Here is a 26,595-nt window from a genome sequence, read left to right as displayed (position 1 = left end):
AACCTATGTTTTAAAGATACTGCCCTGAAGATGTTCCCCTCTTTTCTTTGTTGACTCACATAGGGCCGGTCTTCCATACTTATTCACATTTACAGTACAACCTCAGAGTTATGAACGCCAGAGTTATTAACTCACCAGTCAACCACACCTCATTTGGAACCAGAAGTCTGCAAGCAGGTAGTAGAGACCAAAAAAGAAAAGAAAATACAGTACATTTAAAATGTAAACTATTAAAAAATGAAGGGAAAGTTTAAAAAAAATTGACAAAATAAGGAAACTCTTTTTGTGCTTGTTTGATTTAAATTAAGATGGTTAAAAGCAGCATTTTTCTTCTTCATAGTAAAGTTTCAAAGCTTTATTAGTTAACGTTCAGTTGTATACTTTTGAAAGAACAACCATAATGTTTTTTGTTTAGAGTTACAAACAACCTCCATTCCCAAAGTGTTCGTAATTCTGTGGTTCTACTGTAGTAGTGACACAGCAAATAGTTCCATTAATTTCACTGGGACTATTTGAGGATTAAGGTTCTACTGAATGTGCAGAAGTGTGGCAGAATTTAGCCATGTAATTCCCTGTCTATCTTGAGATGCAAGATGGGCATTATTAAGTCCTGGATCAGAGAGAGATTTAAAGTCTTATAGACAGTGAGATATAAGAGAGGGTTATTCATACTGTGCAGTAACTGAGGTTCTTCAAGATGTATAGGTGCTCCACTGTAGGTGAGGTAATGTACCTGCACCTGGGATCAGAGATCTTTGGTACAGTGCCCGTTGGGCTGCACATGCACTCTTCCCCGTCTCGTGCCATGAGTGGCATCTATATAGCTCTGTGCGGTCCAACTACCCTAGTTCCTTCTCCACCGCAGAGCTTATCTTTCAGCTCCAAAGCAGAGGGAAGGAAGGCGAGTAGTGGAGCACCCACAGGGGGACACATCTCAAAGAGCATCAGTAACTTCTTCGAGTAGTATCCCTACACAGGTGCTCCACTATAGGAGACTATAGAGTAGGGCCCCTAGTTGGAAGGCTAGGGCTTCGGAGTGATCTCTCCTGAGGAGGATAGGACAGTGAACTCTAATAAGGTGTCTGATGCTGCAACATGGGTGATCACGTAATGTTGACAGAAGGTGTCTGTGAATACTCAGGTTGGCATTTGTCCATAATCAGCACATTATTCAAAAAGGCTCGGGAGGTAGATAGTGATCGAATGGAGTGTGTGCAAGTGACAGGTAGGGGCCAAAGTTTGTGGTGTTGGTAGCAAAGGTGGATGCACTCTGAGATCTATTCCAAAAGACAATACAGCCGACCCCTTTGATTTTTCAGCGACAGACCGGAATAAACATGGCGACACTCTGAACGATTTGGTTCTGTCAAGGTTGAAGGCTAGTGCTCATCTGACATCTAAGGTGTATACCATGGTCTCATCTCATGCTGGCTGCCATGTGGCTTGGGGAAGAAGGAGAGGGAGGTGGAGAGGCTGGTTTAGATGGAAAGAGGATGGTACCTTATGTAAAAATTTCACGTGGGGTCATAATGTGACCTTATCTTTGTAGAACATTGTGTATAGAGGGTACACTATGGAGGCACCTATTTCTCCTTTCAGCAGGTGCATGTAATGGCAATGAGAAATGCAGTTTTCATAGATAGATGCATGTAGAAACAGGTCACCACTGGTTCCAACGGGGGCCTGGTGAGACAGAGCTTAGCTGAAGTCCCTAGATTAGAAAATAGTGGTCCCATCTCAACACGTTTCTCTATGTATTGAGATGGGATCGGTTCTGGAACTCCCAGTCATAGAAGGTGGTTTACTTCTTCTCATAGAAGATGTGGGTTGGTGGTGTAACATCTTCCTCATGGTTCATTTCTTGTCTCTGGGTATGGAGGGTGGTAGTATGATTCTCTGAGAGGAGCCCTGTGTTATGATGGTGGAAAGCAAGATGTACAGGAGTACTCCTCATCTTCCTCTCTGGAGAATGGTGGAGTGGTCTGCAATGGTGAAGGAGAGTGGTGTTATACAAGTTGGTTTCTGGAGGGGAGGCCTGCACCACTGGGAGCTACGTATGGGGAGGTGACGATTCTGGGGTGTTGGAGATGATCAGATCTCTGGGGTAGCTGAAGTCTTCTGGTACTCGCAAAACCATCAGTAGTACCAGAGGTTGTATATGTATTAGTACAGAAAGTGAAGATATTGATGGTGCTGACATTAGATTGCATTCCGTGGAATGGCCAGTAGTTTGGGCCGGGGGCTTCATTGGTACTGGGGACTTCATCGGTGCTGTGCCCTTAAAGTTGTTTGTTTCGTCTTGGTGCTGAGGAATGGTGTTCCTATATGTGGTTCTGCCCTCTTAGGGTCCTTGGCATGCTCATTAGTGCTGGTACTGGAGGTGATCCAGATGGTCACAGGAACCAGGTCTCACCCCCAAAGATGTCAAGGCTACAGACCTCATGTGGGATGCCTTTTTATTGAGGCAGCTCCTTGGTGGGGGAACTCGGGGTCCGTTTCTTCTCATTTTGGAGGGAGAGTGTAGATTTTCCTTTCATCGTGTGTGGTGAATGAAGGTCAGAAGATGACTGTGCCGATGGTGACTGTCACAGAGGAGAGGTATCAAACCCAGGATCTGAGAAAACTTTTAATGATGGAGAGTTCAAATTTCAACTCCCTTTCTTTCCAAGACCATGCCTTTAATTTGAGGCAGTAAGTGCACTTTTGCAATATGTGCCCCTCTCCCAGACAACGGACTCACCATGAGTGGCTGTCACTCACTGGCAGGAGAGGCACCTCTTAAACCCAGGGGATCTGGGCATAACCCAGGTAGGGAGAGCTTCCTGGTAGAGAAAGGCATAGACAAAAACGAAACCTACACTAATATAAAGGGAGGAAAGAACCAAAGGAAAAAATAATTAAGAGGGGATAAGGGGAAGAAATAAATAAAGGAAAGACCTACAATAGCAATAGAAGCACTAATATTAGTAAGGGCACTAAAGGCATATGAAGGGCTCTGCTAGGGATTCAATCCCAGACCAAGGGTGATAGAGAAGGAATTGAGGGTCAGACTGCACAGCGCTATGTAGACGCACCTCACAGTGCGAGATGGGAAAGAGCACATGTGCGTCCCAACGGGTACTGCTCCCGAAGATCTCCAATCCCAGGTGCATGGATGCTACCTCTCCTACAGCACTCATAGGGATGCTACTTGAAAAAGAGATACTAGAGCTTTACATGACTGGAAGGAAGAGAATCCCAGTTTCCAATAGGGTATGGAACTTGCTCTTCGCTTGATTGTCCTGGCATATTGAATCTTAAAATCACAACATGGTTATACAGTGAAAATTCATTTTAAGTAACTTTTATTGGATTTTTTTTTGCTGTGTCATTTCTTTTCCTCTGGGGACCATGCAGTTTGACTCAGAGCCACTTTTGAACTAATGGTACAAACAGGACAGTGAACTAGGTTAAATATCCGTATGGGCATTCCTCTTGTGTAGGGAAATGTAAACCTGCCGAAGATGGTGCTATGTCATCTGCTTCTGGCTTCCCCAAGCACTAGCAGGCATTCTGTGCAAAGGAAGAAGGAGGCAAATCACTTTCTGCTCCAACGGAATGGCCTGGGGGCAGCTCTAACTTCTACCCTTGGCTGAGCAGGCCTCCGCTGATCCAGTAGCACAGGATCAGGGGCTAAAGGTGCAGAGGTGTAAATGAGGTGGACATTTTCTCTTCCTCTGGTGCTCCAAGTGTAGCTCAGCCACATCAGATGTTCTGGTCCATTCTAACTAAGGTACCTGGTTTTAGAAGTCGAAGGAGATGGAAAAAGTGAAATTCTAAGAGTCTTTTAAAACACTTATAAATACTTTTTAAAAATAGTTGGCTGGTGCAGTCTGTGTGATAGTATGTTTGGTTATAAAGATTTAATTGGCACTCATTTGGCATGGCCTCCATAACTCACTCGTGACACATAAGTAATGTGACCTCATACCACAGAAATCTTAAATATCCATTCCATCATCTTAGACTTCTGTTTAATTAATCAGAATATTTGCTTTATGCAGTATAACTGGCTATAGGGGTATAGGTGATCACATTGTGAGCTGATCTGGCTGCATTAAAATAACTTTATAATGAGCATCATTATAAATATTATTTAAATATACTACATCTATTAAATTTAAAATCCACCTCCTTCTAAACCATATTGACAAAGGAACTGTTTATTTTCCTGTCCCTTTAAAACTCAATTTCACTGCCATTATGAAACTTAGGTAAATATCAGTGCTTTTTTCACCCAACAATATCACTGTTCTTCATAAATTGTTTCCTTTCTGATTTAAGAGATTTGCTATCCACCTTCATCATGGTTACACTAATCCATCCTGCCTAGGTAGTATCATATCCCCTTAGGCAAGCTCTACTACAGAGGTTCTGGATACTTCTCTGATCTTTCACTGATTCCTGCAGCATAGGCTTTTATTAATATTTATGGACTGTCCAGTGAGACAACTTGTTTTTTAGGGAGGATAGTCTTGGTGAATAATCATTATTCATCTGTGTAATAATTCACATGCCTTGTCTCTGAAGTTCAAGTGAAGAATTGAGGGCTCAATAGCAGAGGCAGTGTTAGCCTGAGGGAGTTTATTGACTTAAAAGATACAGACAGCTCCCATTTGAAACTGAACTTATCCCCATGAAACCTAATTTTACTTATACATCTGAGGTCAGATCACATGTATTTGATAAGTTTGTATTTATAGGTTTCTCCTAACAACTCCAGATACATTCTTCGGTGAGGAAGCTATAGACTGTAAAAGCGTATATACAAAATGACAACGCTAAAAATAATTATTTTTAATATCTTACCCAGCATTTTTCCTTTCAAACATTTTATATCCTTCATGTACTGCTCCAGTTAATTTATGTCTTGCATTGTTAAATTTAAGGCTGGTTCTATTGGTGTGTCAACAGCATAACTCCATAGAGGATTAGAAAAAATGAATGTTGCTGTTTGCTGTTTGTTATTTTAGGAATAAAAAAACTCTGTCTAGGTAGTCAGTATTATAGCCAAGGGAAATACTACAGACAATATTATTTACAAGGCTTTAAAAAACGGAATACAGTTCTGTGGAAAAAATCTCTCCTATTCATAAGAAGTTTTTTAACAAACTGTTGTTTCTAAAGCTGAAGACAAAATGTGCCAATGTAATAATCGGTTCTAATGTTTACGTTTGCACCTCATGCATCATGATGGCATGTCAGGTTCTGAATCTTCCAGAAACTCTCTCAACAAGGGGGGAAAAAACAGTGTTAGTGAACAAGAGTTTCTAAACTCATAGAATTCATAGTATACTTCTGACTTTGGAAGTTTTCTAATATACAGTGTTTTAAAAATATAATTCTTGCTAATTGAGGCAACTTGCTGTGAGGTCAGATTTTCCATGAATGAACATTTTAAAAGCCGGTATAAACAATGGTCTAGAGCAGTGACAGTCAGACCTCAGTGGTTCAGGAGCCAAATTAGCAATCTGCACTACCCAAAAGGGACTCAGTATAGTGTGAATTCATTGTTTCATACGTCTGTTAGTCTATAAGGTGCCACAGGACTCTTTGCAGCTTTTATAAATATATAAAATATTCACAACAAAATGACTGACCACGTATTATTATTATATCAACTGCAATTGGTTAATAATGTAGTAAAACCATCCTGATTGGTTAATAATTAAATCACACCGTGTTTTAATATCGTGTGTTGCAAAGAGCGGCAGAAGACACATTAAAAGAGCCACTTGCGGCTCGTGAGCCTCAGTCTGAGTATCACTCATCTAGAAGTAAATCCGGTTGCTGCTGGTTACTCCCTCATAATATAATAAAGGCACAAATTTCAAGCTAAAAGAGAAATCCACGTAACTATTAGGGACCACAGGTCTCAAGCCATGATTCACAGGGCACTTAATAGCAAGGTAGTCCCAAACTGCCACCCAGTGACCTGCTAGAATAGCAGCTGAACTCTAACAGAGGACTCCATTCCTGGGATCTGATTGATGGAACTCTGGGGGGTCCTGATTGGTCCCCAGCCTTTCTTTAACCCAAGGCCTGGAACAGGACATTGTGCAGGCAACTGGGTTCTCCCTGCTTTGGACTGCTTCCCCTGTGATACCTGCTCCTGCTGATCTTCTGGTAATCTGACCTTGCCTGACATCTGATTTATCCTCTGGCCTATCTTGGACTCTGATCTCCTGGTTTTGGACGTGGCCTGACTCGCGACTGCTGCTCCAACCACTAGGTCAGATTGCCCATGTCTCAGTTGTGACATTGACACACAATGTATTTTATCTGTGGAACTAATTTCTGCAAAAGATGATTAAGGCCAAGAATTTTGTAGTAGTCACAAAGAGTAGACATTTGTATGGAAAACAGGAAATGGGAGCATTCGAAGTTACATTAGAGAGGCTGGGAATAAAAGGGGGATTCAAATCATCAGGACTTAAGGCAACCACTAAACGATAGGGTTGGGAAGGAAATTCCCCCATAAACAGGGTGTTTTGAACCTTCCTCTGTAGCATCTGGTACCTATGAGGTTGTCGTGTCCCGAAGACCTGGGATTTAAACATTTTTTTATCTTATTTAACAAGTGTGGATATTTTAATTATCCTCCTTATAACTATCTACTGTTGATGAATCCTGTTCTTTTGGCCTTCATGATACCTAGCATCATTGAGTTCCACAGATTAATTACATGTTGTGCATAAGACGACTTTTTTTCTTTAAAAAAAATATCAGGTGGTATTTGTCAGTGACAAGGTACTGGACCAGATGAACCACTGGTCTGATCCAGCATGGCAATTCCTATGTTCAAAATACAGCAGGTAGAGTAGTATAGCTTTGTGACTGTTTGGGTGGTCGTGAGACTGGAAGTGAATTTTGGTTTTGACCCAGGGCACACAGGATCATATTTTGTCCATAGGTACACCTGTGCAACCTGACTGGAGTCACTGGGTAAAACTGAGGGAAGAATTTGGTCCACAATCAATCTTACTTAAGCACCGAGGCCAAAAACCTAATCTAATTTCTAGTCTGTGTTGTCTCCTCAGGCCCTCAGTGTCCCTTTTACTGTAGGAGAATTATCGTATGTATAATTACTCTGGACCTGACCTGCCCTGCCCTGCCCTCACCCCCATGCCCCAAAATACTGTTGTCATCCTACCGAGCTGGGCTTACTGGCTTTCAGCACACACTGAATCACTGCTAAGGGGCCCTCTGCACCCACAAAGATGGTGACATGATCTGCTCCAAAATTATCCAAGTGGATCTCTGTAACCTACAGTTTTTACATCTATCTGGTTGTCAATAATTGCTTTTGTTTGTATGACATATCATCCTGGAATGGATATTTAGGGCCTGATTTTCCTCTTACCAGTTGAACACCAGTGACGTCAGTGGACTTACTGTTCACTGACAGTGGTGAGTGTGAGTGGATAATCAGACCTGTAATCTTTACCTGTTCCAGTTGTGTAGCAATCTTGATTTTTAACTGAAAGACATTCCATAAGGTACTACATTTTCTTATATACAAATGTAACTTAGCAAGACATAAAAATTTATTTAAAAAAAAGGCTTTTATCAAGAAGTAACCTGAAGTGCCTTAAAAATTTCAACTGGCACATACTGATTGTATTTAGGGATTATTTCACACCCCAGTGGAATGCAGCAGGGTGGAGGCAAATGTTTAACAGTGCATAGTGAACACAGCAGTTAAGATGTGAAGAAGTAGACTGTATCTCATTTGAAATTCAGGTTAGCAGGCTGTACTTAACCCAATTAAAATTTTGCTGGAAAGCATCTTGTGATTGAGTCTCCTTTTGCATCAATGTAAATGAAGACTATTTCTAATGAAGTTACACTGGTGTAATGCTGGTGGAAGACAGTGGAGAATCAGGCCAGCTGTCTCTGGACAATAAGTGCTGTGGAAACGTTAACAGTTCCAAGTGGTCAGGCAGTCATTTTTACATCTCATCCAAAAGACAGGGCTTTGGCAACACGGTTAGTGTCACCCCTAGAAAAATGCTATCTAATATATCACCAAGAACATTTCTTGTAACATGTTCTGTACATGTTTGCTGGCCTCTTGTCCAACTACTTACTAGGCCAAACCCTGCTTATCTTTTGCAATCTGAGATTGTAGCATGAAGAAGAAGAGCTGCAAGAGACAGTACTGTGTTTCTGTTAAAATAGCTAATTAATAGACCAGTAGACCAAAAGGTAGAGACAATTGTTCTCTTATAAACCAAGGCATAGCCTTTCGTGCACAAGGTTAGCCTACACGTACTCTCTGATTTGACCATGAGCTAGAGGTGAAGATGATTTAGTTTCTAAACTACCTGAATTATAGTACCTTTTAGAATGGTTAACGGCTAACTGTAAACTAAGTAGGTAGATTCTAGGATATGCAGCCTGTCCATCCAGGTGGAATTTCATCATCTTAGCTAATTTTAATTCAAATACATTTAAAACTGGGTTGCATTCTTTGAGGTAGGAACTTCATGGAAAATCTAGTTTCAGGAAACAACCGTGCATGTATCAGCTCCTCTTATTTAAAATTGACATGGCCAGAAAGATAGTCCCAATTTTAATGAAAGCCAGGTGAATCTAAAAAGCCTTTCAAAAGTAAACTGTGTGTGCAGAATATATGCAGTCACCATTCAGGTATTAAAGTCCTCTTCCACTCTAACAAAGATGCCTGCCATGACTTTAAAACAGAGTATTATGAGCCAAAGCTGGATGTCCAAGTGCTTGGTTTTAAGTTCTGATGCTCTTCATTCTCCTAGTGTAACAAATTAAGGTAACAATAATTTAAAGAAACCCTACCTGAACACCAAATCTTGAACATCATTTCTTATCTCTACAACTCCAAGGACACACACAGGCCAAGGACAGTAAAAATGTAGAGCTTGATTCTTATTTACCTATGTTTCCTTTACTTCTCTCTGGCAGTGTAAAACAGCCTTGGTATAAATGAGAATCAGCTCCGCAGCATTTCATCTGTGCACAAGGGACAGAAAGGAGGGCACTGCAGAGGTGAATTCTGTGGCCATGCTGTACACCTTGTTGGCTTTTTACACTGGGGAGTGAAGGGGAACATTGTGGGAAGGTCCAAAGAATGACAGGGGTTATAGATTTCTCGGTGGCATGGTTCAGTTGAACCAAAACACAGAGCAGGGAGAACTTACTCTACTACTCCCTTCAACTGCATTACCTGATTACATAGGAACATTGGGACCCTACTTGAAGGTCGAAAAATTTGCATAACTCCCATACACAAAGTAGCTTTATTGCACTTTGTGTGGGGGGGACCATGATTTGGTCCTTCAGTCAGGACATACTTCCTTCTATGACAGCATTCATAGTAAGAGTAGATAAATCCTGATATATATTTTTAAATACCTTTATTTTACACTGAGAGGGTGAAAGTAGATGATGTAGCATGGGACCTGAAAGAGGAAAAATAAATTGACTGTAGGTAAAAATATATTAAATGGTCCTTTAAGTTTGGCTATTTAGAAGTATTCAGAGCAAGTTTATTTTTGAGGTTTACAGTTTTGAGTTATCTTTGTTACTGAATACTGGTATGTTCCAAAGCTCACCGAAGTCAGTGGAAAGATTACCATGAACGTCAGTGGCTTTTGGATAAGATTCTAATTACAATATTTTGCATGCAGGCAAACTAATCTAGAAATAAAATCTGCAGTATATTGTACAAATGATGTGATCTGCAAAAAATCCTGTCTGACTTTGTCCAAGGACACATTTTTACATTTGCAAAGCTGTAAAAAGGTACCATTAGAAAACAGCTATGCATACACAGTATCAGCTCCTCTGATCTAGTAATGGAATAGATGGGCCATATAGCTTCAATTTTAATGAACTCTATTTTTTTCAGAAATCTCACCACGTTTGTAAACCATAGTCACTATTCAGATATCAGTCCTTTCCGTAAACAGAGAAATATGTCCTCTAACAGAGTGCCCTTGACTATAACTCAAAAGCCAAGTAGGTAAACTAAAATTGTCTATATTTACCCGTTCATTTGCAGAAATGAGTGCATATTCTGTAATTGAAATGCTAGCTGAATTTCCGTGTGTTTCATAAAAGGCAGCATTGTTTACTACATGTCAAAGGTGATTGTAAAGTGTCCTCAAATCTGTGTGGCTGATTCATAGGGAGTAAATTCTCTAGTAGAGTAAATCTGTTGGCAGTTTAGCAACAACAGATTTTACATAGCATTGGGGGATATGTAAATGATGTGCATATCCCCAGTCCTAGACCTGAAGAAGAGCTCTGAGTAATAATTTTAAAAGCTCGTCTCTTTTACCAGCAGAAATTGGTCCAATGAAAGATATTACCTCACCCACCTTGCCTCTCCAATGAGTGCTTTTACATTTTGGAAGTACTAAAGTACCAATAGGTTTTCATGAGAAGAGATGCATGGGACCAGATTCTGCTTCCCTTTCCCATCTCAGTAGGACTGCTTGCACAGATAAGGTGAGCAGGATTATTGTCCATAATTTGTAAAAGTGTCGGCCCAAAATTTGGATCAGACTATAAATATGTGAATAAAATATTGATATTATTGTGCTTACCTCTCTGATATGTACTAATGTAAATATTTTGTCATTAGAACTGTGTAAATAACTGATGCATTTGGTTTTCTGGCAGCTAAGGATAAACAGAAATTGTCATTGAAGCTGAATTGGACTTTTTAAAAGTTTTTGGTGAATTGAAAAAATTGAGAAAAATTTCATTTCAGAGCATTGTAAACCTTTCCTTAATAAAAGTAAAGGAAATGAAGGGTTAGATTCGTAAAACAGGAGGATGAGGAGATGCTATTCCTCTCAGCACTTCCTTTGCCTCCCCTTACATTCAGCAGCCCACCGGCTGGGGGACTCATCTGACACATGGGAGATCCAGGTTCAGATCCCTACTCTGGAGCCAAGAACTTGAACCCAGGTCTGACTCCTCCCAGGTGAGTTTCCTAACCACTGGGCTGTTGTCTAATCTGGGGTGGAGGTGTCTCAATCTCTCCTGTTAAAACTGTTTCACTTTGAATAAATAACTAAATATTTGTTGAATTGCGACATGAGCCCATGTTTGCCACTCTCAGAGGAGTTCCCTAATTACCAGGATATACAGTCATTCTCACTCTATGGGCACGTCTACACAGAGGGGAAAGAAAACAAACCGCAGCGGATAGTCTCAGAGCTGGGTCAATTGACTTGGGCTTGCGCCATGTGGCTAAAAATACCTGTGTAGATATTTGGGCTGGACTGTGGGCTCTAAAATCTGGCTAAGGGGGAGGGTCTTGGACCCAGGCATGAGCTCGACCTCTACACTGCTATTTTTAGCCCCACAACGTGAGCCCTGCGAGCCCAAATCAGTTGACCCAGGCTCTCATACTCAGTGCACAGGTCTTTTTTTTCTTTTTGCTGTGCAGATATATCCTCTGTGTCTCACCCAGTGACTATTCAAGTATTTTATTTAGGTGTCCCTCACCAGTGGACTATTAATAGAAGACAACCACCACAATCTGCTGCTATTCCTGTTTTGTGAATAGTCCTAAGCCTTTCTGTGAATGTAGCCGAAAACATTATTTTGGCTGCAGCTATTTGGCAAATTCATGAATAGTTTTGTTTGACCTGAAACTGTGGCAAATAAAATATTCCTCCACAAAAAAATTCCCTCTCAATTTCTCATAATTTGCAGCAGCGGGCCAAAATGAAGTTCAATCCTTTTGTGACCTTGGACCGCAGCAGGAACCGCAAGAGGCACTTCAATGCACCCTCTCACATTCGCAGGAAGATCATGTCTTCCCCCCTTTTCAAAGAGCTAAGGCAGAAACAAAATGTCCGCTCTATGCCCATCCGAAAAGATGACGGAGTCCAGGTCATCCAGGGACATTATAAAGGCCAGCAAATCGGCAAGGTAGTCCTGTCATAGAGTGGTGGCTCTTTCATCCATCTGTTTAGATGCTGTTATGGACCCTTTCACTGTAATATTTGATTATTGATTAATTGATGAGGAAAACATTGCAAAATAATATCCAAACCTTTTTTCCATTGGCTACTTTTGATTCAGATTAAGAATGGCCAAAAAGTTTTGGAAAAAAAAATTCAAATTAATCAGAATGTGGCATGTTCAAGACTGCAAACATTGAAAAAGATTTCAGTAAGTATGTATGTCATTACTACTTATGATTGAGTCGCAGATCCATGGCAGTGAATCAACTAAGCATATCAAGTTGTTGACTTAGAGTGCAAATATCACAACAAATGCCAAAGTGAAGAGAAGAGGGGAAAGGTTAGTTTTCTGAGAAAAGAGGAGACAGTCTCTGTGCATCAAGAAGCAGCCATACAAGAAGAATCATGCATGCTGGAACCCTAACCTAGAGCAAAAGGGCTGGAAAAAGACTGTCCAGTTTCTAAAGAGTTAAGCAGTAGTCCATATTCTGGAAAGAAGGGTCAGCTGGTTTCAATGAGCCTTTATTCTGGGAGCTCATGCCAGGAGTATGTGTCAGTGGAGGTGTTCTCCAAACTTGGTGATGAACAGCAAAACTGGAACAGAAAACACCTCTGAGCTCACTTGCCATCCTAATTCAGGTAAACTGAATTCACCCTTGTCCCAAGAGCCTGATTGAGTGGTGCATAGGCCTTATGCAGAGTATTTGGATAGGGTGATTTATACTGATAAGGAATAAAATAACCTTAATTAGTTGTGGCCAAACACAGGTTTGTGCAACTTTTGGAACTGTTGTGTTAAAGGTTAGCACCATTTCAGTTTCAAGCCATAGAGAAGAAAATCAATGGTTTGTTTACAATATTTTTTTCTGTGAAATCTCCTTTGGGTCTATTATAAAAAAAGTGTGAACATTCTTACTTTGAATAATTGTGTATAAGACTTGAGGATTACAGATATTATTTGTGTTACACATTACAGACTTCTGTGCTTTATTGTTATAACATTGAAAACTTAACTACAAAGGCCATTTCTGTAGAGCAAAGATACTAAGTGAAATCAATCTTGCTGCTGATAGAAAGAATTGTATACCACACAGTTCACATTTTAAATTATTTAGAATGTTAGAGACTTCACTGACAGCAGTGGTCATTGATTTTGTAAGTAATGTGTTAAATACTAAGGAATACAGTTTGTAAAACTTGAGAGGTATTTTGTGTTGGCAGTTTATCTTATCTGTAGGCCAGGGACCGGCAATCTTTGGAAATACGCTGACGAGTTGGGACAGTTTGTTTACCTGCAGCATCCGCAGGTTCTGCCGATGACAGTTCCCACTGGCTGCAGTTCACCATACCAGGCCAATAGGGGCTGTGGGAAGTGGCGCGGGCCGAGGGTTGTGCTGGCCACCGCTTCCCGCAGTCCACATTGGCCTGGAAGAGTGAACCACAACCAGTGGGAGCTGCCATCGGCCGAACCTGCGGACGCTGCAGGTAAACAAACTGTCCTGGCTCGTCAGCAAATTTCCTGGATGGGCCATGTGCCAAAGGTTGCTGACCCCTGCTCTAAGCCAAAGTAAGTGCCTGTAACTGCCTATACTCATCCACACATATGGTATGGATAGAGTGATTCTGACAAAAGAAGCTGAATGTGAAAGAGTAGTTTACCTGTCAAATATTGCAACTGGAGACCCTGTTTGGAGTTTTATATTGAGATCTAAATCTCTGAATTCTTTGAAACCATTTGAAAAATATATCTCAGATGTGGTTCCTGTGGTTAAGAGGAAAAACACTATGCTCAGTTCAAAATTGATAAAGCAACAAATTTTACTCCTGCGTGACCTTCCATCCCTCCATGACTTCCCCCCCCAGCTATACGAGAATAAGCCTTAACTAACCTATTTAAAATTGTTTCCCTTCTGTGAAATTCTCTGCCACTTGTATTACTCCATCTCTCACCCTACCAAAGCCCTACATGTCTGACACAGACCCAAATGAGAGACATGAAAACAAATCAGGCTGGAATCCAAAGATACTATGAGATTATTCCTTTAGTGTAAATAACTTTATAACATAATCTTCAGAATTCATTATTTATGATCAAAATAATTTTCAAGAGTGAATATGAAAGGACATCATATTTATATGGAATGAAGGTAAATTTGGGACTCAGATGAGTGATGCCTCAAAGTGAGGGACATTTGAAAGATATGGGTTTGAAATTATTTCAGAATACTTCCTTCTCTGCCATCAAAGATCCAATGGATTTCATGGGTTGTGATGAGTCCTCTCATGGTAATAAAATCACAGAATAGTGCCTATTTTCAGTGAAGCAGGAAATGCTAGGCAGATACAGAAGGCAAAAAATAACTTTAAAAAAACCCCAAAACCTAACTAGAACTTATTTCTATGCTAATGTCCCCCATACTCCGGTTAGTGTTTGAGAGTCTGTCACAGCCACTCTTTCAGAGTTGGCCCTCTGTCTGGCCTGTTTGGATTGTCTCTTACTCACAGTACACACACAATCAGTTTCTTTTCCCCATGTGTATCTTTAATCTTTCGATTCCCAGCTTTGCAGGCACATGTCAGGACGAGCCTTCCACCCGCCTTTCTCTACTACACCCAGCTCATTCTCTAAACTCTCCCCTTCCTTCATGTTTCAGCCTTTTATATATCTTTAGTCCAATCATTTCTCCGAAGTGTCAACATAACAGGTTAATTGCCTCCAAGTAAGCTGTAATCTTCTCTGTTATGCAATTACCTAAGTGACCAGGGTGCTACAACTAGCCCTCTGTCACAGTGTCCAAATAAAGATTTAGGTATCTAATTTTGGGCATTAAAGTCTGAAAACTTTGATCTGAATTATTTAAAATAGCTTATATTTTGTAGAAGCTAGTGCGACCACCAAAGAAATAATGTGCCACCACTGATTGTTCAGCCTAACCCCTGGTCACTTCCAAAACTCAGGGACTTCTTCAAACCATCCTGACTGTAGCCCCAATACATCAAAGTACTTAAGTAAGAGAGTTGTCCCAGGAAATCAGTCGGATTATTCACATGATTAAATGTTTCAATGGATCCATATGAGTTATACTTATCCAGTCAAGGAATAGAAAATATACCATGTAACCAATCAGAACAGACCAGCACAGATTCAATAATATGCTTCCATTTTAAGGAATAGTCATTTCATGTTTTATCTTTTTGATGTTTCTTTTCTTATTTTTCCTGCTGTTCCTTTCCTTATGTCTCTGCTAAATGCTGGAGGACACTTGTTTTATATGTAGTATATTTGTAGGGAAAGAATGCCTGACAGTGAAACAAAATGGCATATTATCATCCCCATGAAAATCAGTTGCATATTTGCTAAAGGCTTATAAACAACAGGTTTGTTAGTGAGCGGTTGTTTGTGACTCCTTCATTCTCCCCCCCGGCCCACAGTGAAGGAGAGACCCAGTGTAGGATCTGTATACAAGACTCACAGCATAATGGAATGAATACTTTAAAATTGCCAACAAAATGTCCGTTGAAAAGAGTGCATGGGAAAAAGCAATTTCTCTGTAAACTCAGGTACCAAAGGATCCTTATAAGCAGAGAGCCTCTTCTCTACAGTTTACAATGAGTGTAGAGCTGTAGGGAGCTCCATACAAAAGCATCTTTCACAACCTCTATTCAAAACTGAAATAGTGGCTGTGCAGGAGAAGGTGATTAGGCCCTGTTAGAGCATCATGGTTATGATGGATGACCAGTAAACCTAATCTGTTCCTTTTCTGGATAGGGGAAATAATACAGAATTGTAAAGTTTACTATATCCAAAGAATGGGAGCAAATTCTCATATTAAGCCATGCCATACCTATAACCATGGCAATAGCTAGGGCATTGTTCTAGAAGTTAGACCAGCAGAGAGAGGGGTATTAGATCATTTGAATTGTTAGTGTTGTCTGTATTAATGTTATTGTCCACATAGGCATTTCAGAGATGAAAAACAGATATTTGATTGTTTGCTGACAAGAGTGTTGGAGTGATTTCTGGGTGAATTTCTGCCTCCATAAAGAATGTAGAAGGGCTGCCCATACCACAGCATGAGAATTTGGAAAAATCTGTCAGAAAGGGAAGCCGTCACCACAGCTTAGAGACCACAGTAGTTAGATGATATCAAGGGTTTATTCAGTAGGCTCAAAAGAAGATGGCAGGAAAGTTGCCTGGAGTCTGAATTTCATAACTGAACCTACAGATGAACTATGATAGAGGCCATAGCCACCACAAATTACCATGCAATTGGACTTGTGTAAATAGTGCACAGTACTAGCACAGTACTAACCGTTCCTTCACATAATTTATGTGATAAGCTTCTGTCATAAATATAAAGGGAAGGGTAAACACCTTTAAAATCCCTCCTGGCCAGAGGAAAAACCCTTTCACCTATAAGGGGTTAAGAAGCTAGGATAACCTCGCTGGCACCTGACCAAAATGACCAATGAGGAGACAAGATACTTTCAAAAGCTGGATGGGGGGAGAAACAAAGGCTCTCTCTGTCTGTGTGATGCTTTTGCCGGGGACAGAACAGGAATGGAGTCTTAGAACTTAGTAAGTAATCTAGCTAGATATGCGTTAGATTATGATTTCTTTAAATGGCTGAGAAAATAAGCTGTGCTGAATGGAATGTAGATTCCTGTTTTTGTGTCTCTTAGTAACTTAAGGTTTTGCCTAGAGGGATTCTCTGTGTTTTGAATCTAATTACTGTGTAAGGTATTTACCATCCTGATTTTACAGAGGTGATTTCTTTTACTTTTTCTTCTATTAAAATTCTTCTTTTAAGAATCTGAATGCTTTTTCATTGTTCTTAAGACCCAAGGGTTTGGGTCTGTGTTCACCTATGCAAATTGGTGAGGATTTTTATCAAACCTTTCCCAGGAAAGGGGGTGTAAGGTTGGGGAGGATTTTTGGGGGAAAGACGTTTCCAAACGGGCTCTTTCCCAGTTATATACCTGTTAAACATTTGGTGGTGGCAGCAATAAAGTACAAGGGCAAAAGGTAAAATAGTTTGTACTTGGGGAAGTTTTAATCTAAGTTGGTAAAAGTAAGCTTAGGAGGTTTTCATGCAGGTCCCCACATCTGTACTCTAGAGTTCAGAGTGGGGAAGGAACCTTGACAACTTCCTACACTCCTTCCATAAAAGACAGAGAGGCTCAAGGCTGGTCTCTCCTTTCCAGAGGAATTGCCTTAGAGCAATCTGTACTTCTCTTGTGCCAGAAAGCTAAAAAAAAAAAAATCCCTGGAGAAAGTGAAAGGATTATAGAAGATACAGTGATGTCTGCCTGCATCTGCAGAGAGCCTGAAACAGTAGCTCACAAGTGTGAACTGCCGCATTCATCGAAATTTGGTGTTAATTTGGATGTCCAGTGAAGGTACTTTAAATGCCAACATTGCTAACTATTTCACTGCTCTTAGGATCATTTTGGAAAGAAGAGTGAGGATCATATAATGAAGATCTGCATAATCTCCTGTGAATGACAGTTCATATTGGCACCATTAGTAGGTGGCGGTTGGGAGAATACAGTCACTTTTTTCCCCCAGTCAAGAAGGTACCAACCCCAAATAGCCTACTGGAACTCAGAAGGGCATCTGAGCCCCACTGAGAGGAAGCTGAGCCAAGCCCAAATTGATAGTGGAGCATTCAAGACCCACCAAATGAAAGCCAAACCCGAGGAACACATCTGAGCTCATGGCCATGTTTGAACCCCAATGGGGGCAATCCAAGTTCAGGGAGCATACTTGTATTTTGTGCAGCTTTTCAATCTACTAAAAGTGGTGTCTTATTTTTGCGATTTAAGTGAGTAGGCGTATTTAGTTGATGGGGATTGAAAGAGCACCGCCATCAGTCTTCCTCCATTTTGACTCCTGCTATTGTGCCCATAGGCAAGTTCCCATAACTGCATACCATTCACATGCATGCTTCTTTTGGGCAATATCATCTCTGTTTTGGCTGTATAATCTGATGATTTTCTACAATATAAAAGAAACACTCTGGTATCATTCCATAGTTCACTAATATTTGTAAATTAGATAGTTGCCTAATGGAATGTTACACGACTTTATTGTAATGTGATTATATGTCAGATATGATGATCTTCAAAGCTACATGAAGATCTGCTGACATCCAAAGTGGAAAGAAATCTTTCACCATACACTCACTGCTGGTTAAGGGAGGTGGCTAGTGGATTTTGATAGCTGTGGATCTACTAGCCATTACTGTGGCCTGCCCCCAAAGTCTTCCTTCCTGTTGAGGGTGGAAGGTGCCCTCACAGAGTTGTAATATTGTTGTACATGGAGATTTATCACTCTGTGCAGGTTTCCTGTATGTTGCCCCAAATATTGTTGTTGGTTCTGTTGCATTCAGGAGCCTCTACGCTAAGAATGTGGATTTGCACAGTAGAGCCACATTCAGGCCCTCTTCAGTTTTGCCACCAAAACCTGTGCAAAATAGTACTGAAATATCAGTCTAATCTGTCTTTTGCTTGCATTGTGGCTGCTCCAGGAGTTCCTCATATTGCACTCACCCTCATGCATCACAGGAGCATGTGAAAGCTTCCGAGGGAGTTCTGGTCACTGAGGAACTGCAGAATGTGAACATCCATTTTTGAGACACCCAAAAGCTGGAATGCAGAATATTCTCTCTCTCCCTTCTCCCACCCTCATTGGCTGTGTCTGTTCTCAGGTACAGTACTGGCAGAATTTGGCCCATTGAGTGCATTTGGATAGATTTTGTTGTTTTTGTTCTAGTAGCTAGTTTTCATTAACGGTAGTTTAAATCTTAGCGGAATATTTCTGATTTGATGGAACATGAGTCTTTTTTTCATTAGCTGATCTTCTGCTGGACAAAGGTTGATGCCGCTGTTATAAATTACCACTGTGATGTATTGAAATGGCAGTAAATATTGATGTGCAACAATGAGGGAGAGGGGGAAGAGACAACTCTTTGTAATTCGTCTGTTGCATAATTTCAGTCTGAAAGTGAAGTTGTGGGGACATCTAGCGCAACAGGGCAGGCCTAAGCAGGGGTCAAAGCTTAATGAGAGATAATGAAGCAGGTCATGTCTGAGTGGACTCTCAAATAAACAATTAATTTACTTGTCAGTTCTGTCTCATTACGTCTTTCGCCTGGTCTTTCTCCTCTGATGATTTCCTTATGTCTGTTTTATTGCTTTCATCCGTCACTCATTATTGTCTGTTCAAGCAAAGCAGGAAGCAGGTCCTTTCTTTCAGCAATCAGCTAAATCACAGGGGTACTAACATGACAATCAAATTTTCTGAGCTCCTGCTCGCTTTTAAGCAAGATAAAGGAACGCTAATTTTAAGCAAGTGAAAATGGCTTAAGTTAATCAGAAAAATGTAGAAAAATGAATGAATGGCCTATGGGATCTGTCCTTTGTTCAGATGACTTCATCCTGGCATATTGCATTCTTGGAGGTATGCTGCAATATAAAGGGTTAAGCTTTAGTAGGAAATTTAAATTTGCCACGCATCCTCCAGGACGAAGTACAGTGCCGCTCTCTGATTATGAGACACACAAAGACAGGGACCAGCTGCAGAAACCGAGATGGGAAATGTAGCCAGTATAGATTACAGCAGCTGTGTTTATTTTCATAATTTATTACCCACTTTTTATCCTAAAAGCTACATTTAGTCACCATTAAAAGCCTCCATGGTACCAAAGTTGGCATATGTTTCCGTTGGATATTTAACCCCCAATTCTAGTACTATGAATAGAAAAGATGTCTGGCATTCAGAGACTAATCTAATTTATTTATTAGATTTACAAAAAAAAAAAGAATGTATGAATAAGATTTAATCTAGTCGGGCTGTATTCTGTGTCTCAGAAGCTACAGGAAGGACCTGTTCTAGTGGAACAAAGTCGCTACAACATCATTGGAGGGGCATAGCATAAAAAAACAAATCTATCTTTTTCTCCTTTCTCTGTGGTCTTCCAATTTGGGTCTGACCCTTTGTGATTCATTAGAGCAAGTGCAGGGGGGAGGTGTGTTGCTGAACAGTATAAGAACACACACAAATTTACATAGAGTGCTGCCATTGGTTTAAGGAAAATTAATTCTCGAATGTTAAAAAGGTACCCAGCAAAATGTCTTTTGAAAAATTAAACTGATAATTTATGTTCCCTGTCAAGAGAGAGTAACTTTCTGAAGACCAAATAAGTGGTAATGCTCAAATCAGTGCAGTTCATAGAATCACAGAAATGTAGGACTGGAAAGGACCTGGATAGGTCTTCTATTCCAGTCCCCCACACTGACAAAGTGCTAAGTATTATCTAGACCATGCCTGTTTCTCTTGCCTGTTCTTCAAAAACCTAAAATGATGGCGATTCCACAACCTCCCTAGGTAATTTGTTCCAGTGCTTAACTACCCTGAGAGTTAGGAAGCTTTTCCTAATGTCTGACCTAAATCTCCCTTGCTGCAATTTAAGCCCATTACTTTTTGTCCTGTCCTCAGCAGTTAAGGAGAACAATTTATCACCCTCTTCTTTATGATAACCTTTTATGTACCTTGAAGACTGTTTTCATATCTCCCCTCAGACATCTCTTCTGTAGACTAAACAAAATCAATTTTTTCAAACTTTCCTCATAGGTCATATTTTCTAGACCTTTGATCATTTTTGTTGCTGACCTCTGTACTTTCTCCAATTTGTCCACATCTTTCCTGAAGTGTGGTGCACAGAACTGAACACAATATTCCAGCTGCGACTTTATCAGGGATGAGTAGAGTAGAAGAATTACTTCTTGTATTTTGCTTACAACACTCCCGCTAATACATCCCAGAATGATGTTTGCTTTTTGCAACAATATTACATTGTTGACTCATATTTAGTTTGACTCACAATAGCCCCCACATCTTTTTCTGCAGTACTGCTTCCTAGGCAGTTATTTCCCATTTTGTATTTGTGCAACTGATCATTCCATTCTAAGTGGAGTACTTTGCACTTGTCCTTATTGAATTTCATCCCATTTATTTTAGACCATTCTCCAGTTTGTCAAGATCACTTTGAATTCTAATCCTCTCCTCCAAAGTGCTTGTAACCCATCCCAGCTAGTGCTAAGGGAGAGAAATTGTGATAATTGTTTCCATTCTGTGTAGCATGCGCATGTAGGAGACCAGTAGATCCCTTTTTTTTTTAAAAGTGAAAGAAGATATTGCAAAATACAATGGATTATAATAATAGTCCCACTTAGTGTTTCCAGTAAGAGCAAAAGTTAAGTAGTTGAGATGAGTCCAGGGAGAACCAGTGGCTGATTCAGAGTAGGGAATTCGTGGCAAGGAAAGGAAGAGAGAGAGAATGGAATAGATAAAGACAGAGGGACGAAAAAAGAGATACAAAAGGAGGGATGAAAGGATTAGAAGAGAGTAAACTGCTGTGGATAATAGAGTGGAAACAACATCCTTTCTCAGAAAAGTTTAAAATGGGCACGAGAGGGCAATTAACCCATCTGGCTGCACATGGAAGGTTGGCCAGGCCTGATTAAAGATGAAGCCCAGGTGGGGAAGGAGCTGGGTGGTGACTATAAAGAAAGGAGGTAAAGAGTAGAAAAGAACTTTAGGGAGAGAGGGGAAAGAACACTGCAGTCCCTTTCTTGGTGTTAGAGGCATTAGATCAGAAGGGTGGAAGAGAAAGCCCAGAGAGATAGCTGACCCAGAGGATTCTCTCCTGAGTAGAAAAAATGTGGCAAGAGGCCAGGAGAGAGACAAGTCAACATGACAGAGAAGGCTCCGGAGGTGAGCTCTGACAAATGAGGGAGTAATGTTTGTACTTTTTAGTTTGGGATTTATTTGGCGATTCCAAGGGAGAACCCTACAAGTCCTGGCCCCGAAAGAAGGGTGAATCATGAGATGCTGTGTGGGGAAGGCCTGAAAAGGAAGGTAGGAAGAACTTCAGGGAGGCAGTAGCAAGGAGCTGACAGAGCAGAACTTGCCTGCTGGTTATAGGGACACTAGACTGGAACCCGGTATAGTGGGAAGTCCTGGGATTTCCTATCAGCCACTGGGGAAGGTGGCCAGAGACCTCTGAGAAGGGGCTAAGGACAAATGAAAAGCCTGAGAAAAAGGTGTGCGGGATCATGGGGCTCAGAGTAGAATAGAGGCCAAAGACCTTTTGTACGGATTTTGGACTTTGTTACATTGGAAGGGGTGGAACTAAAATGTGAGCTGGCTTGAGGGCCAAATCACAAGAAGAGGCAGATCACCCCAAGACCAGAGCAACTACTGGCAGTGGGTTCTAAAGAAGAATGGTCTACTACGTCCACACCCAGCCATGCGGGGGCATGTGCCAGTAGTTAGTTGATCATCTACAGAGTAGTTGGGGGAGAAACAATGGAACTGCTGTTGAATTTTGGGTTAGAAACAAGGGAAAGAGGCAAGCAAGGAAGATGAGGTACCAGAGAACTAGAGGAGGGAAATGGCAAAGAAATAACTGAAACCCACCCAAAAGGAAATGTGAAATGGGTAACAAAATAAGGCAAAGGGAGAAGCCACAATCATTGCTAATAAAGGAAAGTGTCTTGCTTTTACAGAAAAATGAAAAATATTGTGGCAAAATGAACGATAGAAGGAGGGTAAAGGAAGAAGATGGATGTACAGACAGAAAAAAGGCAACAAGAAATTTAGTGTTGGGTGTGAACCTCAGCCCTAGATGTGATCACCCCAAATTTTGGATAAATTTGGATATGGTTCCAACATTTGCCAAGCTGGATCATCTCTAAAATAAATGTAGGAGGAGGGGAGGTGAAATCCCTTAACTTTTATGTAAGTGGTTTGTGTTTTATTTATTTCTGGACGGCTGTTCTGCAGGTCTGCACATTTTGGGGAAATGGATCTGCAAAATATTTTGACCATGATCATTTGAGTCTTATTGCTTCCACTGTTATTGTTGGGCATGTAACCCAATAAGACATGGATTTAAAAAAAAACAGAATGATTGGGTAATTCCTTGCTCCTGAGGCGTTGTCTACACTGAGGCGTTGTTCTATCTGTCTACGCTGCAGGGTAAGTCAGTGTAAGTTACGGAACTTAAGTTACATAACATATGTAGCTTAAGTCGATGCAGTTTACATCGACTTACTTCAGTGTCGATACCATGCTATGTTGGGAGAAGACGCTCTCCCATTGATACAGCTTCCGCCTCTCGTTGAGGTGGAGTACTGAAGATAACGGGACAGTGCTCTGCTATCAACTTATTGCGTCTTCACGAGACCCGCTAAATTGACGCCTCTGCATTGATTGCAGCTGTTCTGATTTAGCCTGCAGTGAAGACAAGCCCTGAGTTTCAACTTCCCTTGGAACAGAAGAGAAGGTTCCAGAGCTGTTTAGGAAAAACTGAGAAGTCTTAAAGAGAGAGGCAGAAGGAAGATAGCCTTTAGCATTTGTACCTTTTAAATAAGGACTTCTTCAAAATGATGATTATTATCCAGTACAGAATGTACGTCCATCAGCCCAGTGTTTGTGTGTGTTGCCTGTTTGGAGTTTACTTCCAAAGTACGCTGTAATTAAAACCAACAAACACACACAAATGTGATTTTAATTCTTATGTGCAAAACTGCTTAGGGACACATTCTATCTGCTCTTTACAGGGGTGCACACAATGGGAGGAAAGGCACACAGAGCTATCCTGCTACATAGTTCAGTCTGCATAACAGCCAGACAAGACTTGCAGCCTCTGCACTCCTCCCTACTTTTCCAGGAGTACATGGCACTGCAAAGGAGTTAGGATGAGACCAGTACACAGGGGAGAGTAGGTTACATCTTATAAATAACGTTGCCTCAGGAACACTTCTCCTCTGCACTGGGGAACCTTGAATGACATTCACTGAGGATGAATGCTTCATAGAGCTCTCCCTGGGAGATGGCTCCATACCATCCCTTACTGTGGGCTGTCTCTAATATATTATTTAATTAGATGTAGTGCATGTTCAACCATATATGTAAGCAGACATTTCTGGAGAAAGTAGGCTGTGAAGGAGAGGTTCATTTCTCTTGCTAAAATGTTTTCAAAATACATAGAGTTTAAGGACAGAAGGGATCATTAGTTCATTTGGTCTGATCTCCTTTGTGTCACAGGCCATTATATTCACCTAGTTATCCTTTACTTAGCCCAATGTGTTTAGAGTTTGACTAAAGCATATCTTTCAGTCAGGCATCCAGCCTTGAGATGGAGAATCCACCACTTCCCTTGGTAGTTTGTTCCAGTGGTTAATCACCCTTACTGATAAAAAATTGTGCATAATTTCTAATTTGAATTTGGCTGGCTTCTCCTTCTAGCTATTGATTCTTTATCCCTTTCTCTTCTAGGTTTAAGACCCCTTTAGTACCTAGTGTTTTCTCTCCATGAAGGTATTAATACACTGGACTAAGAGGTGGCTTCATTATTCTTTTTGATGCAGTAACAGATTGACTCTTTAAATCTCATCACCCTTGAAGTTTGTGTGCACTTGCTTGTTTACTCTGACCTTTAGGTCTTTTTTGGAATCACTGATTTCAAGGATACAGTCACCCATTCTGTAGGTACGGCTTACATTCCTTGTTCTTAGATGCATAACTTTGCATTTGGCTGTAATAAATATATTCTGTTTGAATGGGTCTAGTTTACCAGGTGATCGAGGTTGCTCTGTATCACTGCCCTGCCCTCATAATTATTTAACACTCCATCAGTCTGTGTCATCTGCAAATGCTATCTGTAGTGATTTTTATATTGACTTGTACATCAGTGATGAAAGTGTTGAATAACATCAGACCTAATACTGATCCCTGCCTAACCCTATAAGAAACACCCCGATTTAATGATGATTCCCCATAGACAATGCCTTTTTGAGATCTGTCAGTTAGCAAGCTTTTAATAATGTATGCTCTATTGATATTATATACTACTCCTTTTTAATCAGAACATCATGTGGTACTTAGTCAAGTGTCTTTACAGAAGACTAAATATATTACATCCAGTTCAACCAAATTTGTTATCTCATCAAAGATTGAAATGAGGCTTGTTTAACAAGCCCTATTTTCCATTCACCATGGTAAATGGCATTAATTATATATATTTCCTTTCATTCTTTATAAATTGAATCACCTATCAGCTTTTCTATTACTTTACCTGGGAGTGGTGTCAGGTAACTGGCTGATAATTACCCAGGTCATACCACTTGCCCTTTTGAAAATTGGTACAACATTAGCACTCTTCCAATTTTCTGTAATTTCCCTGGTATGCCAAGCTTTATTAAAAATTAACATCAGCAGGCCAGAAATCGCCTCAGCCAGCTCTTTTGCACTTTTAGGTGCAAGTTAACCAGTTGTACTGATTTTAAAAATGTTTATCCTTCAGAGCTGTTGTTTAACATCTTCTTTGGTTACTAATGGACCAAAAAGTATTTCATCTTCCTAATGTAATACAAATATGTCATCCTGCTTCTTTCCAAATACAGAACAGAAATATGTATTGAATATGTCTGTCTTTTCTGCATAATTATTTTAAAAATACCATCTCATCTAGTAATGGGTCTATTCCATTGTTTGGATTTCTTTTTCCCTAATATACTTTATAAACTCCTCCTTATTGTCCTTAGCCTTGCCAGCCTTGGATATTTCCCTAGTGTCTTTCCTTTCCTTTTCTTTCCTTATTAAGTTTCTATACTTCATAACTTTGAATTTATATTGATTGCTATCAATTTCCCCTTTTATCAATTTATTATATATTGCTTTTTATTTCCAGTTGCTGACTTCACTTTATCACTGAACCAGGCGGGGCTTTTTTGATTGCAGAATTGTTGCTTTTTTGGCCATCTAATAAACTCTCCTTAAAGAACTCCCAATTCTCATTTATATTTTCTATCTGAATGCGTTGTTGGATTCTATATTGCTGCAATATATAGTAATCATATCTTGGATCTTTTGTATATAGAAAATGCTTTTTTTGGAATAAATTCATATAGTGCAGGCTTTCAGAACTTGTTTTCAAACAACTTTCTTTCTGAAATCATCAGTTTGCACTAGTGACCCTCAAATTGTTTGTGGAAAGAATAGTAGGCGTGAACTGTTCTGCAGAGATGGAATAAATAATGATCCATTGGTCATTGGTTCTCCTAGAAGCAAAAGCAATGATAATTCCAAAAAAGTATATGATGACCACATCGCCCCCTCTTCCCACCCCCCTCCCCAGCAAAAGCAAGATTTTTGAGGGTACCTAATTTTGTTGGGTTTTTTTTGTCAGCTTTCAAAGCTAAAGAAGACACCACAGTGAAGGGAAGGTAGATGACCCTCCATAAAAGCATTCCTGTCTTTTAAACCATTGCTATATTAATAAGCCGCTGGGTATTTCTAATTAAAGTTTAATGCCAATAGGATTTAGGGGGAAAAACATATAAAATAAATCTCCATCTTCTGGGAGTAAATTCTGTTCTTTTTTCACTATATAGTGTATGTGGAAAGCAGGATTGATTATTTTTCAGGTCTACATCTTATTAGAACTTAATGCTTTTATTTTGGATGACACTAAATCCACTCACGTCTCTCTTAATATTTCTAGTCATTAGGTCCTAATCTCTGGAA

General features: G+C 40.2%; 2 long non-coding RNA genes across 2 annotated transcripts in view; one reads left to right on the top strand and one right to left on the bottom strand.

Moving 5' to 3' along the window:
• LOC141983888 (uncharacterized) overlaps window positions 1-10,152 on the bottom strand; it is a 28,973-nt gene extending 18,821 nt beyond the window's left edge. The window contains exons 1-3 of the long non-coding RNA XR_012638560.1: window positions 10,065-10,152; window positions 9,430-9,476; window positions 136-167 (exon numbers count right to left, since the gene is read on the bottom strand). This is a non-coding gene — a long non-coding RNA (uncharacterized LOC141983888). The remainder of the gene's footprint in view (window positions 1-135; window positions 168-9,429; window positions 9,477-10,064) is intronic.
• LOC141983897 (uncharacterized) overlaps window positions 1-26,595 on the top strand; it is a 255,391-nt gene that overhangs the window by 147,138 nt on the left and 81,658 nt on the right. The window lies entirely within an intron of this gene.

The sequence above is a fragment of the Natator depressus genome, chromosome 1, assembly GCF_965152275.1.
Source record: "Natator depressus isolate rNatDep1 chromosome 1, rNatDep2.hap1, whole genome shotgun sequence".
NCBI lineage: Eukaryota > Metazoa > Chordata > Testudines > Cheloniidae > Natator > Natator depressus.
The sequence above is the reverse complement of the archived record's forward strand: the minus strand, read 5'-3'. Positions and strand labels throughout refer to the sequence as shown.